The sequence below is a fragment of the Bradysia coprophila genome, unplaced genomic scaffold (assembly GCF_014529535.1).
Source record: "Bradysia coprophila strain Holo2 unplaced genomic scaffold, BU_Bcop_v1 contig_732, whole genome shotgun sequence".
NCBI lineage: Eukaryota > Metazoa > Arthropoda > Insecta > Diptera > Sciaridae > Bradysia > Bradysia coprophila.
In genome coordinates this window covers 929,394-939,512 of record NW_023503972.1, presented here as the reverse complement: position 1 = coordinate 939,512, position 10,119 = coordinate 929,394, and the positions used below count along the sequence as shown (strand labels likewise).

General features: G+C 34.6%; 1 long non-coding RNA gene across 1 annotated transcript; it reads right to left on the bottom strand.

Moving 5' to 3' along the window:
- Positions 1 to 304: 304 nt before the first annotated feature.
- On the bottom strand, positions 305 to 10,115 carry LOC119084437. Its single transcript, XR_005089064.1, has 3 exons — positions 10,104 to 10,115; positions 939 to 941; positions 305 to 611 (listed from the first exon to the last, which is right to left on the bottom strand). It is a non-coding gene; the product is annotated as an uncharacterized LOC119084437 (long non-coding RNA).
- Positions 10,116 to 10,119: the final 4 nt, after the last annotated feature.

Genomic DNA, 10,119 nt, shown 5'->3' with positions numbered 1-10,119 from the left:
GTAAACAAAGTAAAATTTTAAATTTTTTAATTTAAATTGCTTCGAAACAGCTAAAAACAAATTGTTTTTCCGTGGGAAATCTACGGAAAACAAATTTAATTTGTGCTGTTTCGCGACCTAATACTTACAATATTTTTATGTTTCACTTTGTTTACCTCTAAGTCCAATCATAATTAAGCTACCATAAAAGAATAATTAACGAAATCCAAATATTAATCCTTAAAACAGATCTTGTAATTTGTTGCCAAGTCGCCGAAACATGTTTTGTTTTGATTTGTTTTGATTTATTTTGTTTTGATTTGTTTTGTTTTGTTTCACTTTTTCGAAGCAATGTTGGCAACTTACAATAAAAGATCTCACAGAATAATTTCGTGTGTATGAAAAGTCAATGCACACATGATTTCAACTTCTAGGATTTGTATTAAAAAATCAACGTTGATGTGATCATTTTTGAATAAATGTTTCGTGAGTGCAGTGGTGTTATGTTTTCGTTCGAATAGAAACCATGTTTCGAAATATGTGAACAATCTGCAAGACATTTTTTATCTCAATTATATATTGTTTTAGAGAAATGCTTTTCATTTTCTGTAAAACCACGATTCCCGCACCTCCTAGTATAGTATAGTATAGTAGAGAGGGTTAGTTGGTTGTATAAATATTTGCAATTTAGCTGTGGATTTATGTACTGAAGCCAATTTCACTGTAATCATAAGGACATAAATTTTCCTAACCATATGCGACAATCAAATATTTTAAGACAAATCGATGCTCTAGAATCGAAATTTCCATTGGAAAATAAACTACGTCTTCCCGATCGTTCCGAAAATCAACACTCTGTTAACATATTTTAACGACATAAGTTTCCTATCTGATTCTTTTGTGTTATGTATGATAATGTTGTATTTCCTGCAAGAATATTAAGCACATAGGATCCATACCCTCTCGCTCTCTCCATCTCTCTCTGTGTGTATATACACTGATGTAGGCATCGTTCACAAATGATACAACTCCATTATGTGATATATTGTGCAAAATATAATACGCTATTTATACATCATAATAATGTTCGTATGACACTTGTGTTTTAGCACACTATATGAAGACTTCATGGAATATTTATGGGTTTATCTAAAGAGGGTGTGATGAATTCATTTTCACTCAGACTATTATTTGTTAGCTTGCGATGTGGGTGGACTTTTTTTTTCTTTTTGAAACATTTATGCTGTTTAGTTTGATGTGGTGGTAGTTTCAAACTTTAAACTTAAAAAGGAGGAAAAAATTGTTTATCATTTTTATGATGCAGTTTATAATGTGGCAAAAGTCTTTGATGTTTTCGAAAGTATCATGCAAACAAATTTTTTCTTTCTTGAAACACTAATTTGACTTTTGTTGTTTGATGGGTGAAACTACTGAAAATAAATTTGTGAGAACACTGAAATACTGGGGACACTGAATACTGACTCATGAAAGGAAAACATTTGTATAGGTATTCGAACCAGTTATTTTAACTTTCCTGGAGTAATGCATCGAAATTTCTATGAAGATTTTTAGTGACAAGCACCTCAAGGCGAGTTTTAATTCACTGGTCTTCGGTATTATCACTCTAATCATAAAGGAGAGTACAGAGACCGTGAAAAATGATCGAAATAAATTAAATTTGAATGAGCCGCTAGGCCATCTGCTTATAATTCACCTTAATATTAATGCTTTATGACCTTCTGGAACGTGTAGAAATCACCTTTCAAAACAAGTTTACACTTAAAATTCCGTAGTATCAGTACATGATTCAGCCCAGTTCTAGAACTTTAAGATTGGTACGGATTGCTCAGATTTTTTTGGGTTCCCTACTGGAGTTTTGGAATTATTGAGGTGATAGTAGTTGGGTTCCTTCAATTTCATCACTCCACATGGTCCACCATCTTCCCAGTTCTAGAAATTCAGGATTCTGAAGGATTTTTCAGATTTTTCTGAATGACCGTGGGCAATTAAAAGGTTAAAAGTTTTTTTTAATAATTAATTAGTCGATTCTGAGATCCATTTTGTCACTTTCTTTGTAAAAATTAGCAGGATGTGGTCATACAACGCACTTCAAGCAAAAGTGGTACTCTAAATAGGGTACTGAAACTTGACAGTCTCCATACAAATTTTTACACTGTAAAAAAAGGGGGGATACAATTTCATAAAGAAAGTACTCTATTTGGCAGCAGTCATAAATAGAACTTTTGCTTGAAGTGCGTTGGGTCATACAATTATTTTTTGTTGTTGTTGAAATTTTGCAAGAAACTGTGTGGACTCTCTGTCATTATTTCACTGTCAGTAAAAAAATTGACAGAAAGTCGATAAATTTTCTGTCAAAATTTAATTTGACGGCTGACTGTACATCTAGCTTAGGGCGAAGACACACGAGCAATTTTGCGTTGATGGGATCGACAATTATGCTGCGTTTTTTCATTGTAATCCGATATTCACAAGAGGCTAAACAATTGAAAACGCAGCATAATTGGCGATTCCGGCAACGCAAAATTACTCATGAGTTTTCGGCCTTAAGAATGGGGGCGATTTAACGTTGCGTTATTCTTCCATTTTGATTTTTTTAACACACTTACGGCGTCAATTGGACGCCATCCCTTATTGTCTTTCTGATTACTGATATTTCATATTTTCTTAGTTAAAATTTTAAAGGATCTCTCATTATGCATAGAATTTTCATAATTTCTACGCTAAAACAAGTTAAATTACAAAACTTGAATTAACTCTTCAGTCGATAGCAAGATGGTTCGCTCATTTAAATGCTAATTTTTCTACTTTATTCCATTATTATAAATTGATGTAGTTTGAAAGGATCAATATTGTGTTGTGGATAATAATTAACCGATAAAAATCGCAAACGTTTCAAGCAAACATACAGCGACAGTGCGACAGTACAAACTGTCCAATAGACTGTAATGATAATGTAAAATGTCAAAAACCTTTTTTCTCGAAGATGGAAATGGTTTTGATAAATTTATTATCTTAAAATGCACGGTGTTCCCGCACCCTTACTGAAAGTAGATTTACTGTATGCTGTGCTCGAAGGAGTATGTGATTGGTTTTATATATATACATATAAACAAACTTTGCGCGCATGCATGTGTTGACAATCTCAGCTTCGCCTCGGTACCGCATTAATAGTGTCTAATACTGAATGAACTGAAAGTATTAACTGAACTAAAGTTACCATCGGTTGCCCTCGGTCGTCATAACGTCTCTGTACAACGCACTTCAATCAAAAGTGCTTCGAGTGACAGATGTCAAAAAGAGTACTATTTTGTATGAGAAGTGTTTCCAATTTTTTTAACAGTGTTAAACTTTGTTTGATACACAATACACTGTCATTTTTCAGTATTCTATTTAGAGCAGTACTCATGCTTGAAGTGCGTTGCTCTGTACAATTCTTTCACTCAAAACAACAACAATTGCGTTGTTGTTGATAACATAAAATGCAACAAAAATATTTACCGGCATTGGATATAAAAAAAAATCGATTAAGATCTTTCCACATCGTGGATCGATGATGCTGATGCGTAAATTTCCGCTAGGCCTAATCGAATGCAAATGCAAAGTTCTCAGTTCCACCATACGATAAATGGTTTCAAACTGCGACCGAAAAAGAGTTTTATGGAAAATAGATTGATACAGAGTGAAAACTATGAGATAACGGACCATTTCAATCCAGCCAATGTTATCATTCCACATACGATATGTGTAATACACATTGTATATGAATAACATAACGTGGATTGGACATAGAACGTGGAACGAGTTGGATTAATAAAGTTGAAAATTTTGCTTCTTTATTTTCCTCATACTACTCTATGATGTAGATACAGATTATTTACGGGTTTATTACAGACTGATGCTGTTCGCCCGCGCGTGCGATTAGTCTCCTACACACTATTCGCCCGCAAATTGAAATCGCGTAAGGTAAAATATAAAGTCTTCTACTCCTATCGAAACGTGCATTGCACGTCGCTGAGTTCTTCGAAAGTGTCTACGTCGTTGACGACGAAAGTGAATGGGTCTTGTCTGTCTCGTAAGTTTTACCCCATTAATAAACGTGTTGATCGATCTGTTTGACTGCTGATGGTGTCTTGAGCCATTTACGCATTATTGAAACCAGCAAAGCTAACGGGCCTGATAACGTCGCACACATCCTTTTGAAGAACTGTGCTGAAAGTCTGCCTTCTCCTCTCCTCCGTATTTTTGACTCGTCTCTGTCAACTGGGAAGTTTCCTAGTAGATGGAAATCGTCGTATGTGACCCCGATTTTCAAAAGTGGGTGTAGAAGAGAATTCGAAAATTACAGATGAGTTCGAGGATGTGTTGCTATTTTGCCGAAAGATGTTTGAATCCATTGTGACCAACGTTTTATCCGCGAAGTTTAATCGAGTGATTTCAAAGTCTCAGCATGATTTTAGGAAACGCAGGTCTTCATCGACGAACTTAGTTGGGTTTGTGAGTCATCCCACTAAGCTAGATGTCATTTACACTGACTTCCAGAAGGCATTTGACAGAGTCAAGCATTCGATTGTTTTGTACAAACTGAACTGAATTTTGGTATTCATTCTGAGCGTCCTATCTGAGCGGATTTCCACTTACCTGTAATACGCCGACGATCTGAAGGTCTTCAGCGTGATTAAGAACGTGCTACATGCCAGTGCTCTTCGTTGTGATTTGCACAGGCTCTTGCAGTGGTGTGAAGTTAACCATACCAACTGTTTTTAAACGTTAAGAAATGCAATCTGATTTCCTTCACTCGTAATCGTAAGAGATGCAAAGTCGAATTTGGGTGCCCTGTTAACGATGGTCAAATGGAGTTTTTTTTCCGCACTAGATGTGAGTTTTAATTTTAAGACAATTTCACCTTTTTCTTAATTCCGATGAGCCGTGGAAAAAAAAACATTTTTTTAAATCATAAAACAAAACACAATTAATGAACATAAACATAATAATGAGCTTCAATGAAATGCTAGTTGAGCTCCTTGACATGTACACTAATACGACACTCATGTCATGTGCAACAAATAAAATGTTTATTGCGTTACTCAACTAATTATCTTTTATGTTAAATTACGCTACACAGAGCATGAAATTAAGCTTATATTTTCTGTTATATATACAAGTGAGCATAAAAGCTTTTTCAGCTTTTGAATTTATTACAATTTTACATTTGGTCTATTGTAATTGCTTAATATTATGTTATTTTATGTACATTATATGTCTGAAAGAGTTTGTGTATGGGGATGTGTTTCAGATAATAATCAATTGGTAACCAGAGAAAAAGAAGAAAATGTGTGCGGTGCGGTAGACACACACACTTGAACACCCGAGATTTTTTTTAAATGAGCTTAAAATAGAGAATTCTCTATGTCGAAAACCCCTAGTAACTAGTAACAAAAAGGTGCGTTTTCGTCACCGTGGTCAAAAACAGACACCCTTTTGTTCCGTGTGACGTATGTTGTTTTATTCCCTAGAGGCCCAAATCATAAATGACTTTGAATTTTCAGGAAAAATTGTCATTCCCTCATTTGGTTGCCTCGCTTTCGCTCATACGATAACGCAGTATATCATCATACAAGGAGAAGTCTCGGTGAGCCTCGACTATATTCCCCTTATATGATGATAATCTACTATTTCATTCAGGCTGACTAAAAAATCACATTCCGAACAAAATGTGACAAAATGTGACAAAAAACTGGAATAATTTGATTGCTCGGTCTCCGTATACACAGCGATTTATCACTCTCACTCACTGATATTTTCAATGTTTTCGCAAATGTTACTCAATTCTTCATAACAAATGAAACCCAAATTGTTTCAACACGTTGGATGTTCATTTTGTACAAATTGACACATCTAGAAACGAAAAGTGGCATCACTGCACAACTGGGAACGAAAAGTGAAAGAAAACGTGAGAGACAAAATGATTGTTTTGACTCTCTATCTGGTGAGAGAATGTGACGTTTTTGGTCAGCCTGAATGAAAAAAAAATACATTCTTTGAATTGCACAATAAATCTCAATTTATCGTTGTAATATTTAAATTGATTTCCTTGCTTCATTCGCATTAAATCGCTACTTAAAAAATACTTCAGCATAATTGAATCTATTTTCCAAAGAGCTTTCTTAATTGAAAGTTTCTTCAAACAAGTTTGTATACAAAATGTTGAACAAAAATCAAAGAGATACCCACTTACATGATAATTTAAACGACAAGCTTCAATCGATAGCTCGTTTATCAGTGCCATATTGAACTAAGTATTTGGGGCACAATAAAAAATTGGGCCTCAAAACTGTAACTCTAGCTACTCATGGCGATGCGAAATAGACCTATTTAAAAAAAATGTATCATGTCAAGTTTGACGGTAACTGTCAGTTTTAACGGTTTTAACAACCTACAATTTCTGGCACGTGGTCAGTTTTAAAGTATACATTGTCTAAGCAGAGAGTTTTCGGGGTATAGCTGTCAAAACAGGAGGCAAAATTTGATTAAATTAAAATATGGAAAAGACAAAATCAACCGAATGAAAGATTACAGTTTACTATTCAATTGTTTTGAAGTCACTACAATACACTACAATTGAAACGAAAAAAACTCAAAATTGTTTTCACATGAAAACATAATGTCACGCAAATTCAAATTTTCTGCTCACTTTGTTGTGACAGCTATACCCCGTGATCAGTTATATTTCCTCTACTTAAACACCGTATATGGCTCTTATCCAAACCTTTAGTTTCGATAAGATCGTTGACAAACTTGCATAAAATCATTGCATAATTGTCGACCCCATCAACGTAAAAGAATTGTTCATGTGCTCTGTTAGCGAATTCGATTCCGTAACTCACCTCCGGATCACTTCTTAATCAGCCGTCCATTTTGACACAACGCTGGATTTTTTTACTATGTGTGACGAATGAGATATAAATCAAGACCAAGGTTATTCGAAATGTCAAAAATCATCCACAGATAACCCTAATCTCAACGTATGTGCAGTGAAAATGAGCAGGCACTCTGCTCATGTTTGAAAATAGAAACAAATGTTTGAATAGTTTTTATGGTTTTCTTGTAAAAAATGAGTTTAAACACTTACGCCATACAAGAAACAATCACAATTTCACCTTTTATACATTGGAAATCTAAATATTAAATTAAACGTTTTTGTAGATGCGAAAAAAACATAAAATTAAACGGCATCTCAATAATTTCCTTTTTTTCACCGAGTTGAGGTTAGGGTTCTCTATAGATGACGGTGCAGTTGTCAGTGTTCGGATTTACAGTTAGTCGGACTTGATCTATACTTAGGGCCCTTCAAAGTGGTCCGTAGGCTTGTGCTTAAACATTAAGTCGTTGAACAAAAGCTCGTCTGACTTCTGAACTGTTCTCTGTTACGGACCTGCTTGTCGCTTTGCATTCGTTAGAATGAACTTGATTATTCTTGTAGTTTAAATTTATGTCGTCAAGAAGAATTTCTCGGGAAAGAAGTTAATGATACTCTTCTGAACCTGTTCAAATAAATACAAACTATGCTCTGACAAATGGAAATTACCATTAAACGAAGCAAATAATATATTACTTCAAGAACGTACTTCAATAAACAAAACAGAACAAACATCCAATGGAGTAGCAACTATAAGAATTTTTTCTTTGTGAAAAAGCTCGTATAATGCAATTATTCCTTATTTCAAATAATACTTCAATAGACAGAATATTTCATATCGAACGTAGACATCTATAGGATCTGAATTCGGTTTTCCATCACTATGAGGTTTATCGAACAAAGTACTTCTTTGTTCTAACCCGATCAGGGTGTTTATATTTTTTATTCAAAAATGTGAGGTAAAGTTGACTTTACTTCACGGAGCCAAAACGTTACCTCAAGTTTTTGTATAATAGTACATTACGTCCTTGTTTGTATATTTTTAATTTGCTTAGAGGGAGGCTTGTAGGCTGGGGCAAGGGCTATAATCCCTCGTGGCAAAATAACAATCTTCAAACAATTACTTGCAGGTGCAAAATTTCATTTTCGCAGGGTGCTGTAAGTAAAATAACTTACGTAATTGCTTCTAAGTGATTGTTTTGGCAGCCTTAAAGGTGTGTAATGAGTCAACACCGAGGTTAACAATTATTTTACGTCAAAGAGTAAGTTAGGAGTCAAATTCTTAGAAGTTGCAGGAAACAGTGATTCAGCAGGATTCACTGGTTCGTCTATAGACAACGGGATGGTTTCCATAGGGAAAACGATGAAGAACAGTAGAAAAAGTTGAAAATATACTATCAGTGACTTTGAAATTAGTGCCTCATTTAGTTTCAGCTGTTTTTCAGATTAATCACTCATATAAACGAAAGTTACACTTGTTTGTACGGTTGAAATAGTTACACACCCGCTCGTGGTAGTGGTGAAACGAAACCGTTTAATAATGTATGGACACTTTTATTATTTTTTTTTGTATCAGCTGCAAAACAGCCGAAACGAAAGGCGTCGATTATTTCAAAGTCAGCCGACTGTAATATCCATTTACATAGCTAGGTAAGGAAAGTGAAAAGTAAAGTTTAAATGTGAAATTCTGTTGATCTGAGGTGAGGCCGATGTCAACAATGTTCTATGGATCCCAGACCAATTTCTTTATTTAGTCTGCTTCGGCTGGAGTATACAAATCTTACAATTGACAGAATAACAGTTTCCAAAACTTGGTGTCAGGGCACTGCTCCAAGCATTATCACTCATAAGCCAGATGTCAAAAAGCAGACATGTATGATGGTGCTGTAGACGCACAGTGTGCTGTGCATACACCTGTAGGTGTTGATTGGCATAACTCACACGAGATAAATTTGACTCCGAATAATTTCTGTGTTAATGCTAGTAGCAGCGCATGCGGTCGCTCAAAAACACACGAATTCGTGGTTATCCATTAAACTGATGCAATTAATTAATTTCGCTTCATTCAATATTATCGACTATTTTAACCGGAAAAAAATGCTTTCACAACCGCATCACTAGCATGATTTTGTTGTAATAATAACAAATCCATGCGATGCTCATTTGGCAGTCCGTAAAAAATTTGGTTGTGGCCTTCTGGTAGCCGTAATAAGTACAAGTACATATAAGTAAATATATGAATAGCAGTTTGGTCATATTTCATATCTCTACAGCACTAAATTGCTGCCAACATTTGTGATCTATAAAATATCTTTTTGAACGATCAAGCGGGTCTATCACGGGTATACTACTTCCTAATGCTAAACAGACTTGATCCAATTTTCGCTTTTATGATTTTTTTCATATTTTTTTGTTCCAAAGCTTCAATGTTTAAATCAAAAAACCTTTAAATATTTGACTGTACTAAACCATAATGAATATTGAATTCGGTAATGAAAAATCAACATTTCCATAAAATTTTATCAAATTTAATGTAAAACTAAAGTTTAAAAACTTCCCTTGCTTTACATGCCAAAATAGACGAGCTTTAATTTCTACCTTACTTTAAACTCTATCGTACCATTTAACATTCGTTGCCAGAGCATGTATTTTATGCATACCGAACGAACGATTATAACGGAAACGTTTACATATCGAAACGAAATAACCAAGCAGCATAATATCACAGTGTATACGATTCAAATTGTGATGATTAACTTGTTATTGCAATGCGATATGGTTGTAAAAAAGGTGATTCCTGTTTAAGTGGATTTCGTTTTTTTGTTAGGTTGAAATTTCATATACAAGCTGTGCAATACCGGTAATACCTTTCAGCTCATTACCGACAGTATCAAAAATGTACCGAAATTTCTTCGAACCGGTAGTCGAACCGGCCGAATTAAAGTCGCAAATGCTTCTAGTTCTCCAAATTAAATTAATTAAAATCTTATTATTTTTGTGAAAAAACTCTGGAACGAGCAGAACAGTCCGTATGATCTGGAATTTTGATTACGTTCCGCAAACCCAGTCGGTCAAATGGGTTGGTAATTTACGTGGTTACAGTCTATACTGAAATTCAACTTGACCAAAGAAAAATCCAAAAAATCTGCGTACCATTTGATTTTATTCGTTTCGTTCAAAGCATAACGTAAAACTGTGTGTAA